Below are 17,993 nucleotides of genomic sequence, written 5' to 3'. Positions count from 1 at the left end.
AATAAACCCATTGGCATGAAACACAAGAGCACCACCAGTTTCTCCAGACTCATCCATCACCTGGACCCCAAGTAACCACGGCTCTCATTAACAAAGTAACTTGTCATTTTTGGAATGCAATTTACTATTGTCGTTACTCTTATCGAGAATGTAACTTCTTTCCCTGTCATTGTCTAACTACCGTTTATCTTCCAACATTTATTTTAGACATCATCTCCACCAGGGAGCCTATTTTTAAACTATGCCCTTCAAAACACCCATGAGCATGTAGCGTGTGTGTACACACACACGCATGCTTACGCACACGGGCACACACATACACACACACACGCACACAGCTGGATCTATGGCTCCCCTCTCGGATCCTACTGTATCCCGGGTGTCTCCCTATCAAGGTGCTTCTTACACTGTATTGGGACCATCTACGTTGTCTTTTAGCCTATAATTTGCCTGAGAGCAGGGACTTTGTCGTTTGTCTCTGAACTCCCAGAATCCAACACCTGAATTTCGGCACACAGTAGGTGCTTGATGGCATTTGCTGAATGAATGCATGAGCAAATGAGCACGGTATAAAATACAATGATTCCAACAGTAATTATTAGAACAAGGCGTAAGCCTTTCGAACCTGAAAGAAATATCGGGCTTTTATTCAGTTTCAGGAATTGTATCTATATACCATGTTTCATATTCATTCTGCAATTACTCACCTGTTTTTGGTCTAAAACCCATTAAAAGGTTACCTATAAACTCATGGCGGAGTATAATTGGTGGAGAAGAAGCAATTCCTTTCCACGCACTTTAGCGAGTGTGCAGAAAATAGCACCCGGGCAACCGGCAAATATTGGGAGTGACGTTTACCATGTTACAGCAAACCTGGAATGCAGCAAGTAGTTAAAGAAGGCAGAAGGTGTAGTAAGTTTGAATCCTCCCATATGCCAGTCGGCCTAACTTCTGTGAGCTTTTTGTTTGGAGGAAAACTTCTAAATTCTCAAGTTATATGAAGCTTTTTTCTTTGTAGCTGGTCCCCACTGAGGTCATAAAGTCCCAGAATCAGAGTATGGAAGTCGGAACTATGGAAAGGGAGAGAAGCTGACAGGAACCAGGCCTCTGACCATGGCCGGTTCCTGCCTCTGTTTCTGTTTCCATAGAAATGGCCATCTGATCAGCCAAAATAAGTTCGACATTCCTTTCCTCTGTTTTCCTTTCTTCTTCCTTTGAGATAACCCCGCAAGGTTTGGCTAATTGGAGAAAACGGGCTCATGGCTACAAGTGACAACGTCTGAGAAGTTAAATATTCTCCCAGTGGCAACAGCATGCTTCCACTCCATCCACACGTTGGTCTGCTCCCGGGACGGCTGGCCGCCCCCCCATCTAGGGTGAGGTGCTCACAACCTTTGGACCACCAATCATCTTCCAAGTCACTTCCGGCAGTTGGATAACCTTTATGACTGCCCGCGTTGCTGGGTATTCATGATGGTCCCTATCAAACTGAGATGAATGTGTTCCATAATGTCTGTTTTTATTACATTAGGCTGGGAAGATGAAATCAAAAGAACTACTTTCAACAGAAATGTCCTGTGTGGACAGTTCAATACTCTTTCTACAGGCCCCGGTGATTGCCCTCATTGTATGCGGGATAAAGGCTAAACGTGCAGCTACCTGCTAGTTTGACAAGGCTGTTCTCCCGCCAGCAGGTTGCTCAGGCTTTTTTAAATTTTTTTTCTTCATAGCAGCCCTCTGATTCCACCAAACCCACTGGATTAACAAAAACCTGAAAGCAAAATAACACAAAATGATATCCCCGCATGAGCTGCTATTAGACTTTGCAACCTGCAATTACACCAGTTCAATCGAAATGCCCCCAAACATAATTTCATTAATGCAAGCCATGTCAGAACTAGTAAATATTTTCTCTTCTTGCATTTTCTGTTATTATTAGTTTTCAGCCTAGAATGATGAAACAGGCACAGGCCACCCGAACAATGTTGTGGGGAGCCCAGCGCCCAGTCGAGATGACAGGCAAGGGAGGGGCAGGCAGAGGAATGGAGAGGAGAACTGGAAAAGTCCATTTGGAGAGAAAAAGAGAAACACGGAGCATGAGCAGAGGAGAAGAGAGAAGGGGATCAAGGGGGAATTCTGCAGTCAGGTATGTAGAGCTGTGCCGGGGGGCCCATGGCTGTGGCTGGCACCGCCTTGAGAGCTGACAAGCGGGGTCCCCACAAAGCTGAGTGCCGCCTGCGGGCACAGGACCTGAACCTCAGAGCTGCTTGAAAGTCCAGCATTCAAGACGTCCAACTCAAACCCTTTAAAGAGATTTCCTCCTGTGACAGAATCCTTGGACTGATAGAGATGCACAGTGTGTAGTTAATTTACTTTATCAGAGAAAAAAAAATTGTCCTAACATTCTTAGCTGGTCCAAAATCTCCCTTCTGTAAAATGGCTTTCCAGGCTGGCAAAGAGGATTCGGAGGAAGATTTCGGAGCTTGGGCTCAGACCAGCAATCCGTGCGCTCCTGGGCAGCCCCGAGTCGGGAAAGAGAGGGCAGAACATTTACAAAAGAGATCTCAATGGTTGATTCGTTTTGGGGGGAGTACAATGGTCAGGAGGAGGGATTGCAGAAAGAGAAGGACTTTGATTTTTTTTTTAAGATTTTATTTATTTATTTGAGAGAGAGAGCACGAGCAGAGGGGGGAAGGGGCAGAGGGAGAGGAAGAAGCAGGCTCCCTGCTCAGCAGGAGACTTGATCTCAGACCCCAGAGATCATGACCCGAGCTGAAGGCAGATGCTTAACTGACTGAGCCACCCAGGCACCCCAGGACATTGATTTTAGTAGCAGCTTGGCCACTTACAAGCTGTGACGTGGGGTAAGCTCACGTGTGCGAGCCACCATTCCGTCATCCATAACAAAGAAAGGAGAATAGCACCTGCCTCGTAGAGTTCCGGTGACAACGAAATGCCACGAGGCAGGTAAGGTGCTTGGCACAGGTCTGGAAACACATCTGCCCTTGACTGAAGGTTAGATAATATGACTTGAAGTATAATAAAGAATGATATGAATAGAACTAGGCTTAGGAGTCTATGAGAGTAAGGGAAAGGGGTCAAAACCAGTTTTAGGGTTTTAATTCTCATTAGCAAATACTGAGATGTGGAGCCTCATTTGAGGGGGGTGTGTAGCATCTTTCTAAAAGGAGGTGCCAGGAAGGGCAAGATGCTCTAGAGACATGAGGATTCCACGCGTTCACGCCGCTGAGGATAGATGTCTGCACCTGCAAGGAAGGGAGGCACCAAGGAAGTGTTTCGGGGTGGGGTGGGGGATCAGAACGCAGGTGCAGCTGACTTCAAGGATCCGGGAAAGAAATAGCTGGCATGCAGGTTAAGCTGGAAGTTCTTTCCAGAGCAACAAAAGTCTCCTCCTGGAAAATGTCATGTTCTAACCTCAGGGGCAGCTCTCCCAGGAAGAAGAGCACCTGCCCACACGTCCCTCGTGCAGAGCACGGTGGGGGGAACAGGGGGTCTGCGGTTATTGTGCGCACTGAGCGCAGCGACCAGCTGGAGCTCATGGGCATTGTGCTAGCCTGGATTTCACACTGTTTGCACAATTATGAAACAACAGACAACAGAAAAGGTGCCAATTCACTCTTCAAAGGCGCACGGACACCCCTTGTTCCTAGGGCTGGTGTGCAGCACTCAGACACCACGCACGCTGTTCCTGCTTCCCTCTCTCTGGGGAACCTCATGCAGTGTGTAGAGCCCTCCCGAGGGGCCTCCCCGCATCCCCCCTCCTTTGGATGGAGGAACAGCTCCTGGCTGGTGAGCCATCTAGGACCGAGGATCACCGCATGTATTTGCAGCAGCAGAGCCTTTCGCAAACGCTGGCCCCTGGGTCTCTTCGCCCTGCCTGGCTGCCGGGGAAGGAAACCAGCTGCATCCCGGAAAACAATCGCACTCAACAAACAAAGCAGTGCCCCGACTAGTCATAATGAGGTCTGGTTCAAATGTTGGCACACACACAAAATATTAATTAAAGTAACGTGCATGATAAATAATATTGGGATCCAAAGCAGAGGCTCCTGTAAAATCACAGTTGGTAATTACGCGAGCGGCTGCTAACACACACTCAGAATTCCAGTGTTGCTTACATGACAAAATTAGTCTCGCGGAGGTGACCTTGAGAGGTCGTCTCGTGTGAGTATCCTCCTGCTTAGAAACTGAACAGTTCTAAACAGCACTGCAAGAAGAGCATTCGTCCTCATTTCCAAAGGCTAAGGGAAGAAATTCCCTGAGAACTCAGTAATTCAATTTAATAATAAATATTTGAGCACCGGCTCGTGTAAGGCTCTCTGGGGATAAGGGATGGGGTGTAGGGGGAGGCATGGTCACATTTTTAAGAAGTAACTGGTTAAGGGGTGCCTGGGTGGCTCAGTCAGTGAAGCATCCAACTCTTGGTTTCGGCTCAGGTTATGATCTCAGGGTCGTGAGATCGAGCCCCACTGGGCGTGGAGCCTGCTTAAGAGTCTTGCTCTCCCTCTCTCTCTGCCCTCTCTTCCCCCACCTCCCCTCCTCTTAAAAAAAAAAAAAAAGTAACTGTTTAAAAAACAAAAAAGGAGAAGAAGAAGGAGAAGTAACTGGTTATTGGTTAGTAACTAACCCAGATAAAAAGTCCTTCTCTATCCCTCACCTAGGTCTGTCATGCTGCTATTAAAAACCCACTGCCACTTGTTTAACTCCTTGACTGAGGACCTCACAAGATTCCAGTTCTAGGGCTTCTAGGGTCTTTATCAGGTACCGCAGACTTTGGGATAGGACTGACAACGGGTAAGTATCCCCAGTAATTCTGCTCACTACTGGGATATTGGCCTAAGGTTTCCCACCAACTCCCGGCACAATGAAGCAATTGTGCACCATCTACGTTATCTAGACCTTTTAAATTATGACCAAATTTGACATTTATTGCCCCAGTTAATACAGAAGCCTAACTGGGAAAGGAAAAGACCTCATTATCTTAATTCCAAAACCATTTTCTATTTGTGGCTTAGTCAACATTTCGGCATCTCATTCAACGTATTTAATTTCATTCCCTTAACAATAACCCACGTACCACACCAGTGACCACAACTTCAGTGTCCCAGCCCCTAAATTCTATTAGTGCTCAGGAAGCCTCATGGTTGCAACATAATGTTCAATCACTGCAGAGAAATTAATTAAATTAAAATTATTTTTATTGTGATTTAATTAGCTTGATTTAATTACTTTATTCACGGCCTGAGCATTCTGTTTACAGGCAGCTCCCAGCTCTCGTTCGTGGCATGAATGTTCCCATAGAATCACACATTTTCTCTGCTCAGCCATTGGAGCGGGCTGGGGGAGTTTGCCAGAAACTCACGATTTATCACAATCAGCATCATCGCAAATTATAGGAAGCATCCAGCAATATGATAACTTCTAAATGAAGTGTCTGAAGGCAGGTCATACCACCAGCCTCGGCTGTTAATCCGTCATATTTCATAGTCCACCTGACACCCTGTCCAATTTGTCGTGCCTGCTTTATCCCCAAGCAGCTCCTGTGAGCTGCTGCCTCTCAGGGGGCCCACCTGGGGGGCCCCAGCTCCCATGCAAGCCAGGCCAAGCGCCTGCCTGGCCCTCCTTGGCCTCCCTGCAGCCCCGACTCCACATGGCGGCCACTCACGCGGGCGCTCCTGCTTCTTCTTTCTCTGAGCCAGGCGTCCTGCGCCCAACGTTCACCATCTGACATTCGGTATCTGCTTCGACAGGGGGATGTAGGCAGCAAACCACAGAGCATTGGCTATTCCTGAGGCTCGGTCTCAGAGAACACCAGCTATTTCCATGATGCCCCTGCAGTTACTGCCCATATATTGGAACACTTGACTTTGATCACCAGTTCAAAACAATAGCAGGTATTAGACCCCACAGGAGATCCCGCCTGCTCTCAACCTTCTTTACGGCAGACCACAGCACAACACAGTGTGTGACTCCAGCCGGCCCTACAGCAGTGGCCTTCACATTAATGTTTCTTAACAATAAAATCAGCTTCAGCTCCAGGGCGCCTGGGTGGCTCAGTCGGTTAAGCGTCTGCCTTCAGCTCAGGTCATGATCTCAGGGTCCTGGGATTGAGTCCTACATCGGGTTCCTGGTCAGCGGGGAACCTGCTTCTCCTTCTAGGCTGCTCCCTTGCTTGTGCTTTCTCTCTGTCAAATAAATAAATAAAATCTTTAAAAATAAATAAAATGAGCTCTAACTTGCCTGTACCTGAAATGTGTCATTTTGATTAGCGGACTCAAGGCCATATGGAGTTGTTTTCTTATGTTCTAACACGTGTAGTTCAATATATTTGCCTTTCTGCATGGTCTTACATATTTTATTTTATCATCTGAAACCACTTTGCTGAGAAAGGAGCCATAGGCTTTGCCAGACTGCTCCAACGATAGAGGCCAGAATGTTTTTGTCCCCATATGAGGTATGGCTGTTGTAACAAATTGTCACAACCCTGGTGGCTTCAGGCAACAGAAATTTATATTCTCTCATGGCTCTGGAGGCAGAAGTTCAACCTCAGTCTCACGGGCGGAAATCAAGACGTTGTCAGGAGGCTCTCCCTCTGGAAGCTCTAGAAGGGAGTCCATCCCTTGCCTCTTCCGGCTTCTGGTGGCTGCCAGCATTCTCTCACTTCTGGCCACATCCTTCCAATCTCTGCCCCTGTCTCCGCATCACTTTGTCTTCTGTGTGTGTGAGGTCCTGCTGCCTCTCTCTTACAAGGACACTGTTGACAGCATTGGGGGCCCAACCAGATAATGCAGGGTAATTTCCCTGTCTCAAGGTTCTTAACTTAGTCACGTCTTCAAAGCCTATTTATTTTTTTCCAAATAAGGTAACATTTACAGATTCCAGGGGTCAGAGTCTGATCTGCTGGGGGCCACCATTCAGCCCACTGGTCTCCATGCTTACTTAATTCTTTACTGGCCGTACAATTCTGGCCTTCAGGAAGGGACATAAAATGACTTCAGAGATGTGACAGAATTGGCACCAAGTTGAAATAGATGTCCATCCCCAAGCCCATTAAAATAATCAGATAAAAGTTAATATGATGGTTAAGGAGAAAGCAAGGCCTTTGAAAAATGAAGTTTTCACCAAGGCCTAGGAGAGAAATGGGGCCTTCACATCCAGACGAAGAAAGTGCAAGCTTTGCAAACCTTGCCACAGGAACATGCTTGGCTCTTGGGCCCTGACTTTCCCAGAGAGCTCGGATGAGTCGTTCTGCTTGCCCCTCGTCTGCCTCTCCTCCTGCCCCAAGGGTGCCGTGTTTATGTGTTGTGCAAAATGTTGAATGAGGAACTTCTGTCACTGACCAGAAGTGAAAAAGGGCAGGGACTGTGTGTTTTTCAATTAAATAGAACAAGAGGAAATAAGTGTTAACTTCAACATGAGATGCTCAGGCTACCGATTAGAGCTAACTCCCTACCGGCAGGTGTGCCCGACCTGTGTTTATTTGCAAGAGAAGTTCTATAGCCGCCTCTTCCGGAGTCATGAAAATGGTGGATGAGCTGATCCAGCAGCAGCCTCACGCTGTTCTCTGGGCTAGAAATCAGACCTGGCTTCCTGCCCCAGCTACGCCTCTTCTCATGTGATGTCATTCACAAAACCCAGCCTTCCTAAGCAGCAGTCTCCTCACCTGGGGCAGATAGACTACATGGGCTCCTTAAAGGCAGGGCCCTTCTTCCGTGTGCAGGTTTGAACACATTGCCTGGCACACAGAGGACCGTCAATACGTATTCCTTTACTTGAACTGAATGTCTGCCTTACCTGACTCACAGACTCAAAGTGATATTGGTCACACTGTGATTCATGCCTGGGAGATCCTGGCTAGGTACCTGCCGGGGCAGCTTCGCTTACTGCTCTGCCCTGCCTGGTGGCCTCCCCCTCGCCCTGGCCAGCGGCGGCATCTACACCCACCTGCCAAAGTCAGGAGTGAGGGCCCGCCTTGCCTTGCAGCCCTAGCTGGCTTCCAGCCTCTGCTCCCAGCATTCTCCAGAGAATATAACTGTCTAACCACCTTAAAATATATATATATATATATATATATATATATATCAGGCTGCTTCTGGAGGTAACTTAGAAAAACAACACAGACAGAAGATATCAGTATTGTGGTGGATGTCATGCCTCTTGCACTAAGTGCTTTTGCAAGGTCCCTTCCAGCCATATGACACTTTAGCCCCTTTCAAAATTAGCCTCAGGGGCACCTGGGTGGCTCAGTCAGTTAACCGTGTGCCTTCGGCTCTGGTCATGATCCCAGAGCCCTGGGATGGAGCCCCCACGTCGGGCTCCCAGCTCATCAGGAGAGCCTGCTTCTCCCTCTCCCTCTGCCTGCCACTCTGTTTGCTTGTGCTCTCTCTCTCTGTCAAATAAATAAATAAAATCTTTTTTAAAAAATAAAAAATTCAAAAATAAAATTAACCTCAGAGAATGCACGTCTGCACCAGGAATGAGTAGAGAACGTCTCCATCACTCATGCTCTTCAGTTCAGAGGGCATGCCCTACCATGCAAACCTTGGTGCCATCAGCAGACTGGAAAGACCTTTGAGATTATCTAGTCCAACATCCTCTCCTTAGGGAAAAAGAAAACTAAGAGGTGTCTGTTGTCATACGGCTTGTCAGCAGCAAAGAGTGCAAGCAGCTATGGTGCCTGGGTGGCACAGTGGTTAAGCGTCTGCCTTCAGCTCAGGGCGTGATCCCGGCGTTATGGGATCGAGCCCCCACGTCAGGCTCCTCAGCTATGAGCCTGCTTCTTCCTCTCCCACTCCCCCTGCTTGTGTTCCCTCTCTCGCTGGCTGTCTCTATCTCTGTCTAATAAATAAATAAAAAATCTTANAGAGTGCAAGCAGCTAGAACCTACCTCTGCTGTCTTTTAGTCCAGCATGTTCTCCATTCTCTTGTGCTCTTTCTTTAACCCAAGGTCTTCACTTGGCCTTGTCAGTCTGGTTCAGCGCACTATCTCACAGCTAATGGTTCCAAGCTGCCCGAGTAGAGTGCGTTACTGACTCCCCTCCCACAGGCTGGGTTGTAAGAACCTATGTGGAAAAACCATTACAAGGTACACTGAAAAAAATGTTTTGGTACTGTTTGATTTTGTAGTATGCCTTTTTAAATCCCCTCTTCTTGCCTTTCCTGCATTTTTTAAGTTATTAGTCATTATCATGCGGATTACAATTAACATCTTAAACTTTTAACAACCTAGTTTGAGTAATGCCAACTGGGTTTCAAAAATTTACAAACATTGTGCTCTGAATATCTCCATCTCTCCCCCTTTACGCTGTTATTGTCACAGCCTGCACCTTTATCCATTGTATGCCCACTAACGTAGACCTATAATCATTGTTTTATGCTTTTGCCTCTTAAATCACATAGAAAAAAGAGAAAAGTTACAAACCATAACAAAGTGCAATGATACTGGATTTTATACTTAACCTATATAGCTACCTTTACCTGTGCTCTTTGTGTTTTTTATTTCTTATGGCTTTGATTTAAAGTCTACTGTCCTCTCATTTCAGCCTGAAAGAGTCCCTTTAACATTTATCATACAGCAGATTTACTAGTACTAAACTCCTTCGGCTTTTGTTTATCTGGAAATGTCTTAATATCGCCTTCATTCTTGAAAGATAGTTTTTGTTTTTTGTTTGTTTTTTTAAGATTTTACCCATTTATTTGACAGAGATAGAGACAGCCAGCGAGAGAGGGAACACAAGCAGGGGGAGTGGGAGAGGAAGAAGCAGGCTCATAGCAGAGGAGCCTGATGTGGGGCTCGATCCCATAACGCCGGGATCACGCCCTGAGCCGAACGCAGACGCTTAACCGCTGTGCCACCCAGGCACCCCGAAAGATAGTTTTGCCAGATACGGGATTCTTGGTTGGCAGGTTTCTTTCTTTCAGGACTTTAAATATATCATCCCACTGCCTCTGGCCTCCATGATTTTTGAAGAGAAATAAGTTGTTAATCTTATCGTGGATCTCTTGAGAATGGTAAGTCCCTTGTCTTTGAAGATTCAAGATTCTCTCTTCATCTTCATGTTTTGATAGTTTGACTATAATGTGTCTCAGTGTGGTCTGAGTTCATCCTTCATGGAGTTCATTGATCTTCTTAGACATCTATGTTCATGTATTTTTTTCAGATTTGGGAAATTTTCAGCTATTATTGATCGAAACTGTTTTCTTCCCTTTCCTATCTTCTCCTAGGACTCCTTCCTGAAATGTGTGTGTTAGTATGTTTCATGATATTGCACACATCCCTCATGCTCAGTTCACTATTCTTCATTTTCTTTTCCTTCTGGTCCTCACACTGGATGAGTTTAGGGTCTTACCTACAAGTTCATTGACGCTTTCTTTTGCCAGCTCAAATCTTGTTTAACCTCACTAGTGAGTTTTTCATTTCAGTTATCGTATTATTTGCCTCCAAAATTTCTGTTTGATTCCTTTTTATAATTTCTATCTCTTTGTTGGTATTCTCATTTTGTTCATACATTGTTTTCCCGAATTCTTTTCGTCCTCACTGAACATATTTAAGACAGCAGATTTAACATCTTTGACCAATCATTCCAACGTCAGGGATTCCTCAGAGATGATTTCTATCAAAGTTGTTTTCCCCTGTGAATGGGCCATATTTTCCTGGGGTTTCTTTAAGTTTTGTTTGTTTGTTTGTTTTGGTAGATTTTGTATGTTGTTGAGAACTGGACACTGAGTATTAAGGTATGGTAACTCTAGAGATTTAGCTCTCTTCCACCTCTGGAATCTTACTTGTTGAAAGCTAAAGTCAACTGTTACTTTTCCAAACTATTTTTGCAACATGTGTATTTCTTCTTTATTGTGGTCCCTGATGTTTCTGTTCTGTTATATCTGTAATAGGCAATAACCTGACAAAGATTTCCTTAAATGCCCACCTTGCAAAAGGTGTGAAGGGAGGGGGAAAAAAAAAGTTCCTGACTATTTAAATCCCTTCAGAGGCTGTTTTGGTCCATGAATGGGCTGACAGTTCCTGCCAATTCAATCATTGTTTCAGTGAAGGGACAGATTCCTAGAGCTTCCTAATTGGCCATTTTTTTGTGACATCATCCAGTAGTGATTGATTTTAATTTAGAAACAAGAGAGAGAAAACAATAATTAATTCAAAGTTCAAAGTACCCATTTTTCCCAGACATGAAAAAGCATTTCATCAGTGTGGATCTTGACTGTCTCGCGGTCTCTCATGAGAGATCAAACAACCCAGTGGTTTTGGTCTGCCATCTTTAAGTCGCATATATTCTAAAAATCCCTTAAGAGGCAGGCAAGTATAAAATTTGCTGGGAGCATGATCTAGAAAAATCTTTGACCTAGAAGAGTCTAGCAGGAGGGTCAGAATTGAGACATCCAAGTGATATTGCTAAGTAAGAGGCATCTTCTAGAGCATGAAGAGGGAAAGCCAGTTCTCAGGATCAAGGAATGCTTGATCAAGAGAAACATTGAGCCTCACCACAAAGGAGTCCCCGACCTCCCTGTACTTATTACATGCACTCTACACTTAGCACTCAGCCACCTGGCGGCTTCTGGCACCCCCATCTTATGGTCCTGTTTGGTCACTTAACTCAAGTAGCATGTGTACTTTGCTCTCATGTAATTAAACCTCTCTTGAGAACAAGAATAATTTCTTAAACATTATAATTAAGCTAAACGAGGAAGAAGAAGAAGAAGGAAGAGGGTATGGGGAAGGGTGTACCATTTCCTGGAGCTGCCATAACAAATTACCACAACCCTGATGGTTCAAAACAACCCAAATTCATTCTCTCACAGTTCTGGAGACCAGAAGTCAAAAATCAAGGTGTCAGCAGGACAGTGCTCCCTCCAAAAGCTCTGAATCTCTCCTTGCCTCTCCTAATGTGGGGCCTGGTGGCTCCAGGCACTTCTGTTCTCATGGTAGCATAACTCCTATCCGGCCTCTGCCTTCACATGGCCTTCTCCTCTGTGTGTCTCTCTCCATCCTGGTCCTCTCAAACAGATACCAATCACTGGATTTAGAACCTCCCCTAAATCTAAAATAATCTCATCTCAAGATCTTTAACTTAATTGCATCTCCAAAAACCTGTTTCCAAATAGAATCATATGCACAGGTATCATGGGTGTGGTATAATATGAAAATATATTTGGTCTTTGCCCCGGGTTCCTGACACAGGGCTGTTAAAACCCTTGGGATTTCTTGAGCGATAGGAGTGTCTTTTGTTATTCATAATGTGCCCCTTTCAATGACCCTGGAGTTAATGCTAAGGAAGTGACTTAGGGCCTCTTGATACCCTCAGGATAGGGCTGGTCATCAGAAAGACCAAGTAATTAGAGGGTTGGAGCTTTTGGCCTCACCCACCAATCTCTGGGGAAGGGTGGGTAGGAAGGCTGGAGACTGAGCTCTATAAAAACCCTTGAACTAGGTGATTCAGAGAGTTCTGGGTTCTGAATCCTGCCAGGGTGAGTGTGGAAGCGCTATATCCCTGCCCCATACTGCCCTGTGCATCTCTTTCATCTGGCTATTCCTGAATTTTATCCTTTCTAATAAACCAATAAACATAGGTAACCTGTTTTCCTGAGTTCTGTGAGCCCTTCTGAGGAGGGGGTCATGAATACCTTCAACTTATATCTGATCAGTCAGAAATCTGGGTGGCCTGAGACTCATGACTGGCATCCAAAGTGAGACAGTCTAGTGGGACTGAGCCCTTAACCTGTGGGGTCCGCACTAACCCTGGGTAATCATGTCAGAATGTAACGGAATTGTTGGAAGACCAGTTTCGGTGTTGAAGAATTGCAGAATTGGCTGGTGTCGGAGAAAACACCCCGCAAAGGTTATGATGTGGATGTGGCTTTTGAGGGGGATACATAATTCAACTCCCTATAAAGGGGAAGGGAAAGAAGCGAGATCCTCGTATTCTCACAAAATCTATAGTACTGAGTACAGATTAATTACGTTTATGAAGGCGTTACTTATGAAATCAACTTAAGAAGGCAGAGAGGTTGATGGTTCTTCATGACCAGGACTTCTTTTGCGCCTAGTAAGACAAGAGGTCTTTGCACAAGCTTTAGAGAAAAGATTATAAGCCTCCTTCAGTACCTGCTCCCCCTGCCCATTAATCCTGACTTTACATTGCAGGACTTTACTTTTGGGAGGACAGGCAGGAAATATGGATAACATTTAATGAGAGCGAAACCTGTGAGCTCATCACTGGAATTATGACGGCTGATAGAGCTAAGGAAGCATTCAAAGATGTGGAGTCCAAATTTAGGCACCTTTTGACTCCTTTCCTGGAATGTCCCCTGCAGCTAACTCACCATTAAAAAAGAAGTGATTTCAATTCATGCCAAACTCCAACCGCTAGTGGAAGGGATACCATCCATTGTTCTCAATCTTATGAATTTTTCTTTTCTTTCATGTCACTTCTCTTCCTTTTCTAGCACTACATTTTCTCCCTCTTTTTTTTTTTTAAGTGACAAACGTTTGCTTTCACAGACGTGCAGGGTCATCTTGCATCAGTACCATGAGGTAGGTATCCTTATTGCTACTAGAGAGGGAAATGGGGCCTCAAAGAGGTAATGTAAGGTTATGCGGACACTCACAGGCACTAAAACCCTATGATGATTCCCTTTCTACTCCTACCATTTCCTTTTCCTCCTTCTCCCCATTCCAAAGGGCCTCCCAGGCTTACGACAGGCACCCAGTATTCTAAGATCCATTGGTTTTCAGCCCCTTCAGTATCAGAACCACCTGGGGAGCTTTGACAAAAGCTGATGACTGGCCCCATCCCAGGTCACACAAATCATGGCATCCGGTGGTGCAGCCTGGACATCAGCATTTTGTCAAAGTCCCCCAGGTGATCCTAACGTGCGGCCAGGATTGAGAACCACTGCTATCATGTTTGCCCCTCTTACAAGCCAGAGAAAAGAAAACAGTCACTCTCTCAGGCAGAAGCAAATCTTCGGAGCGTGTCTCCGTAAACCTGGTTGACAAAAACCAAGGACAGAGGGACCAATGAGACTTACAGATGGCAATTGGAGCTGACATGTTTAATGCCCCCCCTTCCCCAATCCCACTGAAAGAATCACAGAGTCATCCTGAGAGGGAGAAAAGTCTTTAACATTCACGTAAAACAAGGAAGAATGGTATTAATGCACTAGAAACTTTGAGGAGGTAGGCGTGACTTGGTGGAGGTGAAAACAGAGGGGTCAAAGTATTCACAAGAACCACACAGCACTGACAAAGAAAGGCCATGTTGGGAGTAAGTGAGTGAAATTTCCCCCAAAGACCTGGGAAATTCTCACACGTGAACTACAAGAGAATGGGACTGTGACACAGTCGGTGGGTGGAACTTAGGGCGGTTTGGCAATTACACCAGCGCCTCACACACAGAACTGCTGGCTGCCCGGAGGGATCTGGGGAAGGCCCCCATCAGTTACCAAAGAAATAAAAACTTAAAATTTTCCCTCTGGGACTCAGAGAACAGGAACCAACAAGATCGCTGACAAAATGATCTCAAATTTCCAAGCCAGATAAATATAGATCTCCTTTCGAAAGAAAAAGCAAATCAAAACAAAATAAAAATCCCAGAATTCAGGAAAAGATTGAGTACACAAAAAAAGAAAGAAGACTACTTTGAAGAATCAGAGCAAATGTTTAATCTACGATATAAGCTTACTCTGAAAGGCAGGGATTTTTAATTTGGATTTTCCACACGTTGGAAGTTATGGAGAAGAGCTACAAAGAAGAAACAATTGATAAATATTTCTACTGGCGAAAATCACACTCACTAGAATTTTGTTTAAATCAACTTTAATCTGGGCAGTGTGGCAGATTAAAATTTCCAAAGATGGCAAATCTCCCAACCCACATGCTCGTATGCAATGTGACCTTCCTCTTCCTGATGAAAGAGGAATTCTCCTAATTCCCCACATCTTTGAATCCAGGCAGAGGGCGGGAGGATCAGTGTGACTTTACTGATGAATAGAATATGCTGGAAGTGACACTATGCCAGCTCTGGTCATAGCTGGCCTGACAGCTTTTGCTCCTTGCCTATTGGAAGTCAGCAGCCATGTAAAAGGTATGGCTACCTCAGACGACCACGTTGTGAGAAGCCCAAGCCATGCAGAGAGACCCCAGAGAGTGAGACACCATGGAGAAAGAGAAAGAGAAATTGAGAGAGGCCGCGCCTCGGGAGTGAGAAGACAGCCTGGAAGTGGACCACCCATCCCAGCTGTACCAACTAAGGCCATGTAATCAGAGACACACCACCCAGCCAAGCTACCAAATTCCTCACCCTCAATATTATAAGCGAAATTAAATGGTGGCTCCAAGTCACAAAGTTTCAGGGTAGTTTGTTAAAAAGAAACAGATAGCAGCAAAGGCAGCCTGCAGCAGCCTGGGGTGCCTCACAGAGACAGGAGGGTTTGGTGAATGTTCAAATCCCAAGTTATCTTCCCCAGGTCAGCCCCAGAATTCTGGCAGCCAGGACATGACCCTAAAGGCAAGACACAGGCAGATCTCCTCTGGGAATTCTGACCAGCTCTAGGGGAAAGACCTAAAGCAACTCACTTGAGAGCCCCCCACAGTAGCCCTACAGAGGAGTTCCCTTTCATTAGGACCCTGCCCATAGGCAGCCTCCACCCACCTTTCACTCCCCTCCCCTAAACACACACAAAAAAGCCAGGATTCCTAGGCCTGTGAGAACACCTTTAATATGAAACACACAGAAGAAAAGAGATTTAGAAGAAAAAGATTATGCGGGGAGGAGAAAACTTAAAAGCAAAATGATCATTATTGTCCATAAAGAAGGAGATATAGAAGACATTGGATCCATAAAGCAAGAACAGGATACTATTAAAAAGAACAAGTAGGGGCGCCTGGGTGGCGCAGTTGTTGGGCGTCTGCCTTTGGCTTAGGGCATGATTCCAGGATTGGGATCGAGTCCCACGTCGGGCTCCTCCGCTGGGAGCCTGCTTCTTCCTCTCCTACTCCCCCTGCTGTGTTCCCTCTCTCGCTGGCTGGCTGTCACATAAATAAATTAAATCTTTAAATAAATAAATAAATAAATAAATAAATAAATAAATAAATAAATAAAATAAAAAGAACAAGTAGTCCAAAAACAAAAAAAGAGTTTTGGAAATTAAAGATATGATAGTGTGAGTGAATAACTCAGCAAAAGGCTGGAAAGATAAGTTGGGGAAACTTTTTGGAAAAGGAAGCAAAAGTCAGAGCTGAAAAAATAGGAGGAAAGATAAGAAAACTGGAGGACCAGTATAGACCAAAAATTATCTGTTCCGTCCAAACAGTAAAGAGTTCCAAAGAGAAGGAACAGAGAAAACGAAGTGGAGGAAATCACCAGTAAAGTAACTCAGGGGAACTTCCCAGAATTGCACGGCATGACACCTCCCAAGTCAATCATCATGAAACCTCATAACATTAGTTAGAAAAAGAAGATTCTGCAAGGAGGGGGAGGGAGGAGAGAGAGGGACAGAGATTGAGAGAGAGAAAGGTCACATACAAATGAGAAATAATGGAATGACTTAGAACTTCTCAATAGCAACACAGGGCACTAAAAGACAATGGTGCAACGCCTTCGAAATTCTGAAAAATTATCTCCACACTGAACTTCTCTATCCAGACAAACTACGAACATGCACAGAATGAAGACATATTCGGACACATGAAAAATTAATCTCCCACACCCTCTTTTTAGGAAAGTATGGGAGAGTGTGCTCCATAAAACAAAGGAATGAATCAAGAAGGAAGAAAATATGAAATCCAGGAAACAGGCCTCAACACAATAGAACAATAATGGGAATTCCCAGAACATTAATGAAGAGGGATCTCAGAACGACAGCAGCCAGTTCAGACAAGAGCTGGTCAGAGGACTTCAGGAAAGCCTCCCCCAGAAGACAAAGAGACAGCAACTCTGATGTGAATGCATACCTCAAGAGAGATCTGGAACACGGTGTGGAATCGGGGCTGGTAAGTGTAATGCAGGTCCAAGAAAGACACAAAACAACTACAGTCCAGAGCAGCCCTCTCCAGTAGAAACGAATGTGAACCCCACGTGTAATTTTACATTTATTCCTAGTCACATTTTAAAAAGAAAGAGCTGAAGGGTGCCTGGAGGGCTCAGTCAGTAGAGCATGTGACTCTTGATCTCAGGGTCGTGAGTTCAAGCCCCACACTGGGAGTAGAGTTTATGTAAATAAATTAATTAATAGGTTGAAATTCATTGATTAGTATCAATAATATATTTTATTTAACCCAATATATCTAAAATGTTATTTCACCATAAAATCAATACGGAATTATTGAGATATTTTATATTCTTTATTCTCGCTAATGCTTTGAGATCCAGTGTGTATTTTGCATTTACAGCCCACCTCAATTTGCTCACTAAAATTTCTCAGAAGTACTTGATTTTTACCTGAATTTAGTTTTCATTAAATCTATAGCTGAGAAGGCTATTCATATATCAAAGGTGTTCCAAACATATTTAAACTTTTTCCAAAAGCCATGGGTTACTAAACTCAGATGTAAAATTAAATAATATTAAAAATTAACTCCTTAGTTACACTAGTCACATTTCAAGTACTCAGTAGCCACATGTCCCTATTGGCGAGTGTATTGGACAGCTGAGATCCAGAGAGATCAAAAAGTTATTTGGAAAGGGAAAAGTAATCATTGTCACTATATAGCTCAACTTCGAATAACATACTCTGAATATTCATTTAATCAAAATTATAATATGAACTCCATTGGGAAGATGGGGACGGGAAACATTCATTGTGTCAAGGGAGGAAGAAGAAAGAAAGCTAAATCTTAAAACATCTGAAACTGAAAAATTAAAAAGTAGCAATATAATCCTATTAAATAGAAACAGAAATAAATAGAAAAGGCATCTATCAACATCACTCCAAGTGAATGGGTAAGGAGAACAGAGGGAAAA

The 17,993-nt window shown here is 44.5% G+C and overlaps 1 long non-coding RNA gene across 1 annotated transcript in view; it reads right to left on the bottom strand.

The window, feature by feature from the left end:
* Positions 1 to 5,234: 5,234 nt before the first annotated feature.
* LOC105236031 overlaps positions 5,235 to 17,993 on the bottom strand; it is a 60,161-nt gene continuing 47,402 nt past the window's right edge. Inside the window, exons 8-9 of the long non-coding RNA XR_854464.3 lie at positions 8,909 to 9,083; positions 5,235 to 6,206 (exon numbers count right to left, since the gene is read on the bottom strand). This is a non-coding gene — a long non-coding RNA (uncharacterized LOC105236031). The remainder of the gene's footprint in view (positions 6,207 to 8,908; positions 9,084 to 17,993) is intronic.

Source organism: Ailuropoda melanoleuca, chromosome 9 (assembly GCF_002007445.2).
Source record: "Ailuropoda melanoleuca isolate Jingjing chromosome 9, ASM200744v2, whole genome shotgun sequence".
Classification (NCBI taxonomy): Eukaryota; Metazoa; Chordata; class Mammalia; order Carnivora; family Ursidae; genus Ailuropoda; species Ailuropoda melanoleuca.
Note: the sequence above shows the minus strand (reverse complement) of the source record. Positions and strands in the feature narration are given on the sequence as shown.